Source organism: Piliocolobus tephrosceles, chromosome 2, assembly GCF_002776525.5.
Source record: "Piliocolobus tephrosceles isolate RC106 chromosome 2, ASM277652v3, whole genome shotgun sequence".
Classification (NCBI taxonomy): Eukaryota; Metazoa; Chordata; class Mammalia; order Primates; family Cercopithecidae; genus Piliocolobus; species Piliocolobus tephrosceles.
The window spans coordinates 172,804,309-172,821,506 of NC_045435.1; the positions used below are offsets into that span (position 1 = coordinate 172,804,309).

At 37.0% G+C, this 17,198-nt stretch overlaps 1 long non-coding RNA gene across 1 annotated transcript in view; it reads right to left on the minus strand.

Annotated features, from left to right (window-relative positions):
- LOC111544743 overlaps nucleotides 1–12,611 on the minus strand; it is a 32,227-nt gene extending 19,616 nt beyond the window's left edge. The window contains exon 1 of the long non-coding RNA XR_002732271.2: nucleotides 12,474–12,611. This is a non-coding gene — a long non-coding RNA (uncharacterized LOC111544743). The remainder of the gene's footprint in view (nucleotides 1–12,473) is intronic.
- Between the last annotated feature and the right edge of the window lie 4,587 nt (nucleotides 12,612–17,198).

Consider the following 17,198-nt stretch of genomic DNA (forward strand, 5'->3'; position numbering starts at 1 on the left):
AGGCTCAAAAAACAACAACACACACACACCCAAAAAATATTGCTTAACAACAAACATCCTGATATCTACAACATTTATTTTTCTTCCCTTTACTTAAAATTCTATTTTCTGACCAGTTGCAGATTCCTCCTGTCCTAACTTAGTTCATTAAAAATATCAATTTCTTTCCATGGCCTCCAAAAAATTTTTTTTACTTTGAAAAATTTTTACCTCGGTTCTGAAAGGACTGTCTCCTGCAAGCATTCCCACTTCTGAGTGCTTCCTACTTTAGAAGAGCAAAAGTTCCAGCTGTCAGTATCCTTAGAGCACACCACTCTCTGCCTCCAATAGACCCAAATTCTCACAGAAACAAAACAGAGACATGGGATAGGACAATGAATTCTCACTTTGCCTCACTGCCAGACTTGTATACAATCCTCTCTGATGTCTTCTAGATCTTAGGCAGTTTGAACACTTTCTTTATTGTATATATTTAAGATGTACAGCATGATGTTTTGATATACACATATATGATAAAGTGATTACTATAGTCAAGTGAACTAACACATCCATCCTCTCACATACTCACTTTTGTGTGTGTGGCAAAAGTACCAAAAATCTCTCTTAGTAAATTTCCAGTATGTAATATTTTTAGCTGTCTTCCTCATGTTATTCATTAGATCTCTAGATTAATTCATCCTATATAATTGCAACTTTGTCCCCTTTAATCTACATCTGCCCATTTCCCCCATCCTCCCACTCCAATCGCCATTATACTCTCCATTTCTATTTATTCAATGTTTTAAAAGATTTCATATATAAGTGAGATCATGCAGTATTTTTCTTCCTGTGGTCTGGTTTACTTCACTTAGCATAATGTTCTCTCCATTCATCCATGTTGTCTCAAATGACAGAATCTTTTTTAAGGCTGAATAGTATTCCATCATACTATATATATCACAGTTTATCCATTCATCGGTTGACAGATGCTTTGGTTGTTTCCATATCTTGTCTATTGTGAGTAATGCCTCAATCAACATGAAAGTGCAGCTATCTTTATGAGGTGGTGATTTCATTTCCTTTGGGTATATGCCCGGAAGGGAGATTGCCAGGTCATGCGGTAGTTTCGTAGTTTTCCTTTTGATTTCCTTAGATACCTCCACACTTGCTGCATCCATCCACATTCCCACCAACAGTGTACAAACATTCCCCTTTCTCCACACCCTTGCCAACACTTGTTATCCATTATCTTTTTGAGAAAAGCCTGGACAAAGTTTTGTTTTATGGCAGAGTCTGTGTTAAGTATTACTATTCTTAGATTAACAGTCATATACATTTTTCAATGTTTACTCATTGAATCAACATAGAAATTTAAACCATGTTGGGGGAAGCTTAGTAATTTTTTCTTCACGTTTTTATTTTTCTCAAATGTCTTGAACACAAACTGTATATTTGCTAAATAATGCTTTGTGGTCCTGAGTCAAATATTATTAAAACTTGATATGTTGGGAACTCCAAGCCAAGAGGAGGAAATACTTCTAGACCTCTCCATAAGCTGGTATGTCTTGAAATGAAATAAAAAATGTAAATAAAAACTTATTTGAGGTCTGTATGGAATAGACAATTTTCTTTGGAAAATAATCATTCAGACAATTACTTATAAAGAAATCTCTTCAATGCCATCTTTGCTAGTAACTACTGGGCTATTTTCCATTCCCACCAATATTAACATATCATGACATACAATTCCATAGAGTCAAAAAGATTCAAAAGTCCCCAAATAAAAGAACTTGAAAGTCAAGGCCGGGTGCGGTGGTTCACGCCTGTAATCCTAGCACTTTGGGAAGCCAAGGCAGGTGGATCACGAGGTCAGGAGATCAAGACTATCCTGGCTAACACGGCGAAACTCTGTCTCTACTAAAAATACAAAAAATTAGCCCAACGTGGTGGTGGTGGGCACCTGTAGTCCCAGTTACTTGGGAGGCTGAGGCAGGAGGATGGCATGAACCCAGGAGGTGGAGGTTGCAGTGAGCTGAGATTGCGCCACTGCACTCCAGCCTGGGTGACAGAGCGAGACCTCATCTCAAAAAAAAAAAAAAAAAAAAAAAAGAACTTGGAAGTCAAAAGGGGAACAAGTCTTACAGAATATTTTGATAATAAATGTAATTCCAGACACACAGACCCTTTAGGGACTTAAAGTCCTAAATCCCTAAGATTATAAATGAGAAAATTGCAACCTGAGATATTATACCAATTGTCTAAAGTTTTTAGTGGCAAAAACCACTTATTTATTTCAACAAACATTTATTGAACATCTACTCCATAGCTGGCAAAAGAAGACATTTTGGAATAAAGAAATGCAAGACACAGTTCCTGCCCCCACCTCCAGTTGTTCACAGTCCACTGGGGACTAGGGACTAGTGAGCAGAGACACAGAGTGATAGGCTCTTTGATAGAGGCAGTCACAAGCTGAGGCCTCAAACTCACAGAGCAAGAAACCAGAACAAACTTTCTGGAAGGGGTTGGTCCTGAGCTGAGTCTTGATGAAGGTGAAGGAGCTGCTTAGGAAAGAAAGAGATCAAGAGAAAAGGGCCTGGCTCTCTAGGTCTTCCCGCATTCACATTAGTCTAGTCCACTCTTAAAATGTTTTGGTTTTGAGTTTGGTTTTGTCCGTGAATTATTTTATCTCTAGGTCAGAACATAGTGCTAAAGGAGTGAAAGCCACACCAGCCACCTTAAAATGTCTCAAACTAACCACAAGGGGGAGTAGGTTAAAGATGGCTGAATTCAGGTAAATCACTCATCACCATCACTAAAGCCCACCAGCAAGTAGCCTAGTGTTGCAGGACATGGGCCGAACCTCCCTATAAAGGCAGCTTTGCTTACTAAGTTATTCATTTTATCAATCTGTGTGCTTTTCAACAATCACTTTAACTTGTAGGCAGAAAATAAGAAATATTCCATAAAAATATGTAAAACAAATTTATTAATTCAAGTATTTATTGAGTTCCTATTATTTGCCATATAGATATTACAATAATATTCTAATCATACATTTAAGCCTTTGTAAAGTGGTTTGGGGATTTAATTTTTTCCCCATTTACTCATTTGTTGCTCTAAGCCTGAATTTGGAGGTGTTCAAAGACTAGAAAGATAGGCATAGACAAGAATATATCAATATATAGAGGATGGGAGAAGGAGGGAGAAGGAATGGTTTGAAAGTGTCTTCAGAACAGGCTGCATAAGTGACTGTAAAGTTTTCAAAAGTGGGGCTTGTGGATATCTTAAATTTGTGTGTAGTGCCACAGTTTGTAAAGTTGGAGAACGATGGTCAGAACTCATCATTTATTCATTCATGGTAGCTGTGGGTTCTTACCTCTCCTCTAGGCTCTAAATAATTGGCTATCTTTGGGATCTCTGAAAGAAAGATCACATTTCCGATCGAAATTTGGGATCCATGGTCTGCCACATATAAATGTTTTTATAAGGAAAATGGAATAAACATTTAAAAGTAGGATTGTCACTTTTTTGTCCCAAGTGTTAAAGATGACAAATCTCTCTCTCTCTCTCTCTCTCTCTCTCTCTCTCTCTCTCTCTCCCCCCCCCCCCCTCTCCTCTTTTTCCCTCCTGGCTCCCAGGACTAAGAAAAGGATAGATCAAAGGGACAGTAAATACAGCCTATGCCTGGAAGACTTAATATTTTAGCTATTTGTTGGGGATGGAATCTGGAGGCAATTGCAATAGAGTAAAAAGAAAAATGATCTAGGAGTCAAGACACAGGTAAAATTCTGGCTTTGCTGCTAAATATCTGGATGTGTTGGGCAAGTCATTTAGTCAACCTAGGCCTCAATTTCTCTATCTGTTGGAAATAATGATGACTGAAATTTGTTAAACATGTATTATGAATCTATCAACAGTTCTTAGAGGCTTATTTGGAGGGGGATGAATAGATCAGTGATTTTCAAACTTAACTTTTGTGCAAGGGAATCCTTTCATAAAATGAAGTCTTGTATGGCTCCTTAATACATAGCCCAGATAAAAGTAGTATACCTATTTCATAAGTTACCATGTATAGCATTTCCTCATGAGACATTTGAAGATTATCATGATCTGTGATTTCCACCGTGTCAAGCTTTGATCTGTAACATATTTGAATAGTAAGCATTTTTTAACTTAGTTTTTCAAATAATAAAATAAATGTAATGAAATGTGTGTAGATCCCTAGAACACAGTTTAAAAGCCACTGAATGAGTTTATCTTTCAGGTCTCTTCTGAATCTGATGTTCTCCCCAACTGAGCCTGGCTCAGATGGCAAAAACTCCTGCCAAGAACACATACACACCAGTCACTTTTCTCCCCCATGAAGGAAGATGCCTCTTTTATTTCCCAGCAGAATCAATGCATAATATTAAAAACATGTCAGTGTGATTAGTTCTAATTTAGTCTCTCCTTCAACAAGTTTTGGGGCCAAAGGTATTGCTACATCTGTGACAGTCGTAACTGCTTTGGGATTCTACTTGGACTCACAGTGTGTACATCTGAATATTCCCAGAAGTATCTAGTCAAGCTCAATAAAACTTTGAATGTCAGCAGACCTGAAATCCAGTATATAAGAAACCTGAACTAATATTACATAGTGAATTTCAACAATGCTGCTTGGATGGTAAGAGAGGTTCTCATCAGTCTTTACCTGTGTGACCCTGGCCACTTTTCATTTGGGACCTAGTTTCTTGAACTAGAGATCAACATTATTTCCTTTCCAGCTGAAGTATTCTTTGTTCTCTAGTTAGTTAACATCCTTCTGTGATCAGCTGTACTGCCTGTATCTCCACCACTTCTCATTTATCAGCTGGGCTGTTTTCATGGACATACATTCTGTACAGATTTTCCACTGTGTAATTCTGGTGATTCTACATATGAATTAAATGTTTTATGTTTGCACTTAAAACTGGAATTGCATGATATGAGATGAATGGTAAAATTTGCATTTTAATTTTTACACTCAGAACATTAAATAGCAAATAAAAGATATAAAATATTTATGTATAAATTTAACAAAATATCTGTAAGATTTCACGTGTATATGAAGAAAACGACAAAACTCTAATGAAAGAAATCAAAGTAGATCACAAATAAATGAAGAGATATTCCATGTTCATGGATAAGAAGACTCAATGTTATTAAAATATCAGTTCTTCCCAAGTTGATCTACAGATTCAATGCAATTTCAATAAAGTAGCCCAGAAAGTTACTTTGTGGTGAACAACAAACTGATTCTGAAGTTTGCATTGGGAGGCAAAAGACGCAGAATAACCAACAAAATATTGAAGAAGAACAAAGTCAAAGGACTGACACTATACTTCCTCAAGAGTTACTACAAACCACAGTAATCAAGACAATGTGGTATTGGTGAAAGAATAGACAAATAGAGCAGAGGAACAGAATAGAGAATCTGGAAAAAGACCCACACAGTATTGTCAACTGATCTTTGACAAAGCAAAGTTAATTCACCGGGAAAAGGCTAGTATTTTCAATAAATGATACTGGAAAAATTAGACATCCACATGCAAAAAATGAATATAGAATCTAACCTTATACTACACAAAAATTAACTTAGAATGAATCACAAACCTAAATGGAAAACTATAAAACTTCTAGAAGAAAACATTGATGTTAGATTCCATTACAATAAAAAATTTCTGCTCTGTGAAAAACTTCATTAAGATGATGAAAAGATGAGGCACAGACAGAAAAAATATTTGCAAAGGACATATCTGGGAAAGGACTGTTACCCAGGATATACAAAGAACTCTTAAAACTCAACAATAAAAACAAACAATCCAATTAGAAAGAGAGTAAAAGATCTGAACAGACACCTCTGCAAAGAAGATATATAGATGGCAAGTAAGCATATAAAAAAAGTTCCACGTCATACGCTGTTACAAATTTGCAGATTAAAACAAAAACGAGATACCACCACATACCTATTAGAATAGCTAAAATCAAAATAAGTTAGAAACTTATGCCCACACACAAAAGAACTGCACATGAATGTTTATAGCAAATTTATTCATAGTTGCCAAAAATTGGAAGTAACCGAGGAGTCTTTTGGTAGATGAATGAATAAACTGTGGCATATCCATACAATTAAATTCAGCAATAAAAATAAGCTATCAAGCCATAAAAAATCATGGAAGAGAAAGCTTAAATGCATATTGCTAATTAAAATAAGCTAGTCTGAAAAAGCTACATATTATATAATTCCAACTATATGGCATCTGAAAAGGCAAAAGAGACAATGGAAAGATCAGTGGTTTCCAGGGACTGGGGGAAATAGCGGGAAAAGGATGCAGAAGCAAAGCACAAGGAATCATTTTTGTTTTTTCAACTTTTCTTTTTTTTGAGTCAGAGTCTCACTCTGTCACCCAGGATGCAGTGCAGTGGTGCAACCTTAACTTACTGCAACCTCCACCTCCTGGGCTCAAGTGATCCTCCCAACTCAGCCTCAGTAGTAGCTGGGACTACCCGTGCGCCCACCAGGCCCAGCTAAGTATTTTGTATTTTTTTGTAGAGACAGGGTTTCTCCAGTGTTATGTAGGCTGGTCTCAAACTCCTGGACTCAAGTGATCCACCTTTTCATCCTCCCAAAGTGCCAGGATTACAGGCGTGAGCCACCACGCCCAGCTCCAACTTTTATTTTAGACTCAGGTGGTACATGTGCAAGTTTGTTCCCTGATTATATTGTATGATGCTGGGGTTGGGGGTACAAATGATCCCGTCACACAGATACAGAATAGTACCCAATTGTTAGTTTTTCAACCCCTCCTCAACTCTCTAATAGTCTCCAGTGTCTATTGTTGCCACCTTTATGTCCATGAGTTCTCAATGTTTAGCTCCCACTTATAAGTGAGAATATGTGGTATTCGGTTTTCTGTTCCTGCATTAATTTGCTTAGGATAATGGCCTCCAGCTCCATCCATGTTGCTGCAAAGAACACAATTTTGTTCCTTTTTTTTTTTTTTTTTTTTGAGACAGAGTCTTGCTCTTGTCACCCAGGCTGGAGTGCAATGGTGCGATCTCGGCTCACTGCAACCTCTGCCTCCCAGGTTCAAGTGATTCTCCTGCCTCAGCCTCCTGAGTAGCTGGGATTACAGGCACCTGCCACCATGCCAAGCTAATTGTTTTTTGTTGTTTGTTTGTTTGTTTAGTTGAGATGGGGTTTCACCATGTTGGCCAGGCGATTTTGTTCTATTTTATGACTGTGTAGTATTCCATGGTATATATGTACCACATTTCCTTTATCCAACCCTTCACTGTTGGGCACTTAGGTTGGTTCTATGTCTTTGCTATTGTGAATAGTGCTGCAGTGAACATGCAAGTACAAATGTCCCTTTGGTAGAACAATTTGTGTTCTTTTGGATATATACCCAGTAATGGGATTACTAGATCAAATGGTAGTTCTGTTATAAGTTCTTTGAGAAATCTCCAAACTGCTTTCCACAGTGTCTGAACTAATTTACATTCCCACCAAAGTTTATAAGCATTCCCTTTCTCCACAATCTCACCAACATCTGTTGTTTTTTGACATTTTAATAATAGTTATTTCCACTGGTATGAGATGATATCTCATTGTGGTTTTGATCTGCATTTCTCTGATGATTAGTGATGAGAAGCATTTTTTCATGTTTGTTGGTGACTTGTATGTCATCTTTTGACAAGTGTTTGTTCATGTTTTTTGCCCATTTTTTAATGGAGTTGTTTTTTGCTTGTTCAACTCTTTAAGTTCCTTATAGACTCCAGATATTAGATCTTTGTTGAATGCATTGTGTGTGAATATTTTCTCTTATTCTGCAGGTTGTCTGTTTACTCTGTTGATAGTTTCTTTTGCTGTACAGAAGCCCTTTAGTTTAACCAAGTCCTACTTGTCAATTTTTGTTTTTCTTGCAATTGCTTTTGAGGATGTAGTCATAAAAACTTTCCCAAAGCTATGTCCAGAATGGTGTTTCCAAGGTTTTCTTCTAGGATTTTTATAGTTTAAGGTCTTACAATTAAGTCTTTAATTCATCTTGAGTTAATTTTTGTATGTGGTGAAAGATAGGGATCCAGTTTCATTGTTTTGCATATGATTAGCCAGCTATCAAAGGATATTTTTGATCAGTGAAACTATTCTGTATGATACTGCAGTGGTAGATAGATATATGACATTATGCATTTTTCAAAACATGTAGAACTATACACATTAAGAGTGAATTCTAATATAAACTATGGATTTTAGTTAGTAATTATGTGTCAATATTGGTTTGTCAAGTATAACAAATGTACCACACTAATGCAAGATGCTAATAATAGTGGAAACCTGGAGGGAGTAATTTGAGAACTCCACTTTCCATTTTCTTCTTTTTTCTTCTTCTTTTTTTTTTTGTAAATCTGAAAAGTCTAGTAATTAAATACAATATCACCTTCACAAGCTGAGAGAGAGCATGAAAAAGAATAAAAAGCTTTTTTTAAGCTTTAACAGCACTTTTTTTTTTTTTTTTTTGCTTTGCTTTCTGAACAAAGGGTTCCACATTTTCATTTTGCTGTGGGGCTAGAAAATTATGTAGCCCTGTTTATCACTTTGTATAAATAATAGTTAATGTTTATTTAGCACATATTATACAACAGGTATTATGGTAAGTACTTTCACTTATTACTTCATTTAAAACTCACAACCGTGTGACATTTTATATATTTTATAATGATGTCTTTTACATATTTTAAAATATTTTATAATTATATAATTAACCCCATGATAATATTTTCATGCCTATTTACAAATGGGGAAATCAAGGTTTAGAGAAGTTGAGTGTGTTGATCGAAGTCACTTAGCTGGTAGGAGAAAGGGTCAGATTTGAACCCAACCATCTGATTCCCAGCTCCTAACCACCAGCTATAACCACCACCATGTTAGATTTCAAGCTGTCTGAGGCACTTCTTTAGCTATGCTACTGACCACTAAATATAAACCTCGCTGATTACAATGCTCAGGCATGTGCCCAAAGGGTAGCCCTGCGATTTTAATCATCCTGGGTGTAATGTGAAATATTCCCAGCCAGCATATACTTTTAACAAAACCCCTCAAATTCTTTGGATGATGCAAGTGGCATAAATGCACAAGAGTCATATGAACATTATGAACTATACTTCTTTAGAGACTTATAAATTATGAAGAATTAATTTTTGCTTAAAAATATGCACTATGTACGTATGCTTTTATAAAGCAGACCTGGGTAATCAATTTTGAACTGAGAAGGCACACACTAGATTTGAACATCAACAGCAAAAAATCAAAATTAATCCTCTTAAGCTTCTTTGGCTAAGTTCTTTGCCATACTTGTTCCTGCTTTCTTTCTGACTTGCTCAGCACATAGCTATGGGGTTAAGCAAAGGAGACCTTTTCATCTGTGCGGATTATGTGGCACAGTTGTCTGTACAAAGTTTAGGGCTCTCTGCCAATCCCATAGGCCTCAGCTCTGCAGCGCAGATGTATGCCTCAACTTACCAGATAAACTAGGCTCCAGTCTCTCTCAAATTAACAATTGATCTTAAAAGGAATCTGAAGGAACGTGTCTGCCAAAGTTGGCTCTGTACTTCTGACTGAAAACCACATCTAACTGAGTGGTTGAGTCTGTCGTGGAGGGACTCAGGTCTTGGGAAGTTTGAAGTACAGTAGGGGGTTTTAGTCCTGCTGTGATGAAGCTAGCTAGTCCAAGCATCTCTTCTTCTTTGGCGCATGGTGGAAGCATGAGGGATATGTTATGATAAAAATCCCAATTATGCCTTCCACCATCTGTTAATAGCATGTGCTTGTGTACACGTTGCCAGGAAATATCGAGAACAAAGGAATGAGAGGCCCTCATTCCAGAGACATGGCTCTCAGCTCCCACTGAGGTTCACTGATTTGGTTACAGATGTGTCGATGTCCTCAGCACCCAGCCCCACATAACATGGAAGTCCACGGTCCTGGGCAAAGCTAGACTCATCCAGGTCTGTTTGGGAAGAGGGATCCAGTGGAATGCAACATTGATGTTTTTCTTATAATGTCTCAAAAATACAATTAAAATGGAGATAACCAACTAGCTCCAACATCATATGTGTACATGAGACTGACTTACAAAATCGTTTAAAAAATACAGATCTCCTTGAAAAAAAAGGCACACATGGCATGCATTAAATCAAGTTTTATAAAAAGATTAAAGTTTAAACTTTAATTACATTGTAAATATGTGAGTTGGAACCATTGTACTTACATCAGGGGATTTTTTTTTTCTTCAAGATGAGTGAGAATAACTACAATAGACATGAAACTATTGTAGAAATAAGCAACAACTTTGAATAGATAATTGGAACCCACAGATAAAGTAATATGCGTTAAATCATATTAAGGTTTATAAAAAGATTAAAGTTTAAACTTTAATTACATTGTAAATATGTGAGTTGGAACCATTGTACTTTATCACATCAGGGGATTTTTTTTTTCTTCAAGATGAGTGAGAATAACTACAATAGACATGAAACTATTGTAGAAATAAGCAACAACTTTGTATAGATAATTGGAACCCACGGATAAAGTAATATACTGAGCCATTAGTTTCTACCTCTTTCTAACTACGTTAGTGTCAGAGTTAACAACTAATAAAAATTCTACTAGGCTGGGTGCTGTGGCTCACACCTGTAATCCTAGCACTTTGGGAAACCCAAGGTGGGTGGACAACTTGAGCTCATGAGTTCGAGACCAGCCTGAGTAAAATGATGAGACCATGTCTCTGTGAAAAATACAAAAATTAGCTGGGCTTGGTGGTATGTGCCAGTAGTCCCAGCTACTTGGGGTGTGGAGGCAGGAGGATCGCTTGATGTCAAGGGGGTTGAGGCTACAGTGAGCAGGGATCATCCCACTGTACTCCAGCCTGGGTGACAAAATGCGACCCCATCTCAAAAAAAAAAAAAAAAAATTCTACTGTATTTTATAATGTGATCCTAGAAAATAATCTGGACCTTAAGAGATGTGTTTAAAACATTACTAAACAAAATTTATTCAGTTTCAGAGTAATCTTCTAATGAAGATTCCTGATTTTTTCATTATAACACATAATCAGGGATCTTATCATATAGACTACATTCAGAAATTCCTTGGTAGAAGTTAGAAATTTGTCTGTGAGAAGCAAGGGTTCTTTATCTACATATAAAATAAAACAAACGTGGAGCCATATTTTTGTCCCCAAACATCCCTTTGATACTACCATTGAAGTTTTACAATTAGGACAGTTTTCTTCCAGCACCCTCACTAAACGACACCCCTCTACTCTCATCTTGCACAATTCCCTTCCTTCCTCTCCAGCAAACATTCCTCTACTTTCCTTTGCCAGGTGAGTCTCATGCTGCCGCACACCCACCCTGAGAGCTGACTGCCCTTAAGAGGAAGTTCACTTAGAACATCTTGATTAAAATGAAATTTGTGCATTGTTTTCTAGTGTGGTCTGCACACACTTGAGATGAAACAATTGATGCTCAAAAAGTGAAATGTCTATGACATGGCTTCTTTATGTAGCTGCTAGGGATACAGTTTCTGATCCCTGTTTTAGTATTCTCTTTTCCTGCCTCTCTCTATTAGTCTTTTGCTTCTCTACTCATTCCCTCTGTGACCCTAGCCCAACTCCTAGCTCCAATTCAATCATAATGGTTTTTCCTCAATTCTTTTCTCACAGGACTGAATGAGTTAAGAAGAGAAAGTCCTCTTCCAACCCCTCTTCCTGTAAACCCTCCCTCTGTCATTCCTGTACACAAAATTTAAAAAGGTTAATACTTAGGTACATTATTTTGAATGGTTTTTAATTAAGAAAGCAATGCTTATAGAAATACTTGAAAGATATAATGCATGAAACAATAGTTACCTGTTTATTGAAAAGCATAAAACAATAGTTACCTGTTACATTTATTGAAAAGCATAAATGTAATGAATGCGTTATAGTTTATCACACACTCTAAAGAATTTTGGACTACTGGCTAATCATTTTTAATTGATTCTGTCTCAGTTGTATGCTGGCAAACTGGCTCTCTTAAAAAAGAGCCCTGACTTATTGTATTTGCCAGATTCCATGGTGTAAATGCTTCTATCATGGCAAAGTTCAACAATCGGCTCACAAAAATTCCTAAAAATGTAATCAGTTATTGTAAGCTGGTATGTCCCAGTCCCAACAAACCACTGGCTATCAAATATTATAAAGGTGACATATTTTGGCTCTCAAGCAGCCTACACTTAAGTAGGGCCCTTGATAAACAAGGAAATGACCTTTAAACCCATAGTTGCCTCCATTTTCACCATACTGTATTTCATCTAGCTGTGTTCCTAGTTGACAGCCTTCACTTCAGAGTGACCCATCTCTAGTAACGACCTTGAGAGTGTATGATAATGGCAGACAACTTGGAATATGCTTAGTTTTCTTTACATTCCTTACCCTGGTTGTTCAAAACCACTTTCCATACTCTTGTGCTTCCTGCCTTTCATTGCTATTCAATCCTAACAGTTTCCAGATGTTTAACTTCCATTCAGTTACAGTTACATATGGTTTGAACATGGAAGAGGACAGTTAATCTGAAATGAAAAAACAAAGTAAAACACTAATGTGTAACTAACTTTGCGGGTAGGCAGGATGAGCTTTCACGCCATCTCTTCACTGACTGCTGACAACTTGCTCCTTAAAGGAAAGTCCTAGAACTGTGATATAAAGATCAAACAAATAGCTTTTCTGAAGGTTTTGTTACCTAGAATGGGATTCTGTAGGCCACCACCTTCAGAGTAAATGTGTCAAATTTTAATTTACAATATTTCATCCATCATCACATTATAATAACCTTTGGTCTTCTTAGCTAAGTAAAAAGTAAAATTTTCAGATTCCATCTAAATTATATCTCTTGTTTCCCCACAAAGCTTAGTGCAGTGCTTACCTGTGGTGACAATTGTCAGTACACTTTTTTTTGAGTTAATGAAGACTGACATGGGCATAAAATGTATTGCAATAGAGTAAAGGCTGAATATTATGGGGCTACTGTATCACAAATAAAGCTTAGGAATTGATAGGACCTGGGTTGAAATCCCAGCTCCTTATTTGTCAGCTGTGTGAACTTCAGTGCGTTATCTAATCTTTCTGAGCTTCCATTTCCTCATCCAAATATCTGCATGACAACATCTTCCTTTGTAGGATGGTTGTAAGGTGTTTTAGTTATTTCTTGCTATGTAACAAACTACTCAAAACTTAATGCCTTAAAACAGTCATTTATTTTGCTTTTGCTATTGTTGATCAGGAATTTGGGAAGGGCTCAGCTGGGTAATTTGTCTCTGTTCCACGTGGCATCAGTTAAATTGGCTGGAGGCGGAAGGTTTGAGATGCATGGCGTATTTATATACTTATATATATTAGCTCCTTGATGCTTCCTGGCCTCTCCCTCTTATCCTCTGAGGCTGGGGGTTGGCAGACTTTTCCTGTAAAGGTCCAGATAGTAAATATTTTAGGCTTCAAGGGTCACATGATGTCTGTCACAGCTATTCAACTCTGCCATTGTAGCATGAAAGCAGCCACAGACAATAAGTAAATAAATAAGTGTGATAGTTTCAATAACATTTTATTTAAGTTTCATATACTTATTACATATCACAGACTGTTGTTATTCTTTTGGCTGCCCCTCCCTGCCATTCTTAGCTAGAAAGAATGTGATGAGCCAGATTTGGCCTATGGGCTATAGTTTGATGACCCTTACTCTTGGGCCTTTCCATACAGCTTGGGTTTCTCATGACATGGTGGTCCCAGAGTAGTCATATTTCTTACGCAGTATCTAGGTCCCCACAGCAAATATTCTGTGAGGCAGGAAGTGGAAGCAGGTAAAATCTTAAGGCCTGGGTCTTGAAACTGGCATAATGTCACTTCTGCTGTATTCTCTCGGTCAAAGCAGTCATAGGGCCTACCCTTATTGGAGGGGGTGGAGAAATTGAGGGAGTGGAGATTGGAGGGGCTGGAGAAAGTCTCTTCTTGATGGGAGGTTGGCTAGGTCACATTGCAGAGGAGCATGTGGAAAGGAGAGATTATTGTAGCTATAAATACAATCTACCACGTGAGGATTAGGAATAATATTTATAAAGTACCTGCTTCTCATGATACATGCCCAATGAATGATGACTCATATTGCTATTAATAGTGTGATTATTAACTTTAAGGGGGGAGCAATTAGCACCGAGGTTCGTATTCACCTTCTTAGAGGAAAAAGGTAGTGAAAAATTAGGCTTTTAAGAAATTCTCACTTGTGTTTCCCTCATCTGCAGTAATGGGGCCTATAATAGTAACTGTTTTTGAGTTGTTTTAAGAAGTTTATTGAAATAAAATATGAAAAGTGCTCAAGTAGAGCACACTTAGCATGAATGTCATAACTGTCCATTATTACTATTTTATGTCATGGTTTAGAAATAATTTATTGTTTTTGATTATCATAAGCTTCTCTAGGACTTCCAAAACCTAGACTCTAAAATGCATTGACTGGGCATGGTGGCTCATGACTGTAATCCCAGCACTTTGGGAGGTCGAGGTGGGTGGATCACCTGGGGTCAGGAGTTCGAGACCAGCCTGGCCAACATGGTGAAACCCCATTTCTACTAAAAATACAAAAATTGGCCAGGGAGGGTAGTGGGCACCTGTAATCCCAGCTACTTGGGAGGCTGAGGCAGGATAATTATTTGAACCCAGGAGGCAGAGGTTGCAGTGACCCCAAGATCACACCATTGCACTCTAGCCTGGGTGATAGAGCAAGACTTCATCTCAAAAAAAACAAAAACAAAAAAAACACACATCAAGATGCCACGTCACAGGATTTAATAACTTCAGGCATTTTATAACTGATACATTCAAGAGAAAAATGTTTTTAAAAATTGGAACTTGCATTATTAAAAATTACATATATAACAATATAATAGATATAGGTAAATACATTCATTCACATTCACATTGCAGTCAAATTTTGAGGTAAATTTTCTATTGAATTTACATGTTTAAACAACTAATGAACATGTCTTAGGTGCATTTTGCAGAAATAAGGGCTAGCCAAATATGATATATTGATATTGACCACTATAGGAACAATCACATAAGAAGAGAAACACTGAAACAGAAAAGAAACTGATTCACAATTGTAAATAGGATGCAAACTGGGGTTTTGTTGATTGATATTGGTTTCAACTGATGAGTTTCTAAAATAAGGCAGCAAATGGATAAAAGGATCAGGACACCAGTGAAAGCTCTAAACAACTGCAAATAAATTAGATTCCTGAGTAATAAATCTTGAATCTTGCTGTTTGATCACCCTTATCAGGCAGAAGCCTGAGAAAATAGAAGAGCTTTCCATCCTGCCCAGAAGGTCAAGGACACACTTGGCATCATCAGCTCCACATTCCTAAGGGGAGGACCCTCCACTGAGAATGCAAAGAATGACTTCTTGGTCTGGATGAAACCACTGCTTCTGGGGCTGTATTCCCGCTGGCCCATGGCAAGGCAACATGCAGCAATTTAAGAATAACACACTTTGATGCTATTCAGCCATTTAACGGAATCTTTGCTGACATGGGAAAACAGCCCCCAGTATGTTGTTAAGAGAAAAACAGGTTCAAAGCTGTAAATATAATGTGATACAATTTTTGTCAAGCAACGTAAGATACATGAAAAAAACATTATAAGGCTTTGCCAAACATAATGGAAGCCACCCACGTGCGACAGGATTTGGGGTGACTTATTTTCCTGTTTCTTTTGAGTTTTTATTTGTTTTCCAAATTTTCTGCTATATGTGTTATTGCTAAAGTACAGAACAGTTATTTTAAGACACAACTGAAGTAGAAGGAAGTAAGGCAACAATAAAGTGATACTGAGAGTAAATAAAACATAATATATTTGTCAGTGCTTAGTAAATCAGTGCCCTACCTCAGCACATAATATTTCAAAGTAACCACAACATGCTATGTTACATATTTAATTTAAATTTTTATATGAGGCTGAATTACATTATAAATATTATATTATATTTATAGGTATATATATATATACCTATTTATTATATAGGTATATTATAAATATTAGGTATTGCTATACTTCATTAGCTAATCAAACTTTATCAAGAAAAATGCACATGAAATTGCAGTTGCCAACGTATAGACTCATTTAAAAGTTCTTTAAAAAAATACTGTCATGTTAGAGACCATGACATTATCATGTCTGAATTATGGGATCTGTTCAAAGAGGCTGTGGTGGAATCAGGTGGCAAGGTGGGGGAAGGAAATCCATTCAAATCAACCAATATACAGTAATCCCCTGTTATCTCTGGGGAATACATTCCAAGACCCTCAGTGGATACCTGAAACTGCAGATATTAATAGTACTAAATTCTATATATGCCATGTTTTTCCTATACATTAATAGCTATTATGAAGTTTAATTGATAAATTAGCCACAGTAAGAAATCAACAGTAATGAATAATAAAGTAGAACAATTATAACAATATGCCAGCATCTCTGCTCTTGCACTTTAAGGTCATTATTAAGAAACATAAGAGTTACTTGGACTCAAGCACTACAATACCATGACAGTCCATCTGATCACCAACATGGATACTAAGTGACCCACAGGCAGGTAGCTTATACAGCGTGGATATGGATACCCCAGACAAAGGGATGATTCATGTCCCATGCAGGGTTGAGTGGAACGGTGAGAGATTTCACCACCGCAAAACAATGGGCAATTTAAAATTTATGAATTGTTTATTTCTGGAATTCTTCATTTGATATATTTTGTTCTCAATTGACAACAGGTAAGAAACCACAAATTAGGGGGAACTACTGTATGTGTTATGCTTTTAGGGGAAAAAAAGCCATTGAGGATGGAATTTCTGAGCTTACCTTAGGTTGTGTTGGCATGACGAAACCCCCCTTCCACAAGGCAGTCGCTACCTCCTTGATTTATTTATCTCCAGTGCCTAGTGTGTGCTCCAAGGTATTGCCCAGTAAATATCCGTGCCATGAAGAGGGCCAAAGTCTTGCTTACAAGGTGGTGAATATGCTAAAAGTAATCCCAAGGTCCATATCATAGAAATACTACTTTGAATCAGAGTCTTGCCAACACACAGCACACTTATTTACTATTAAACTGAT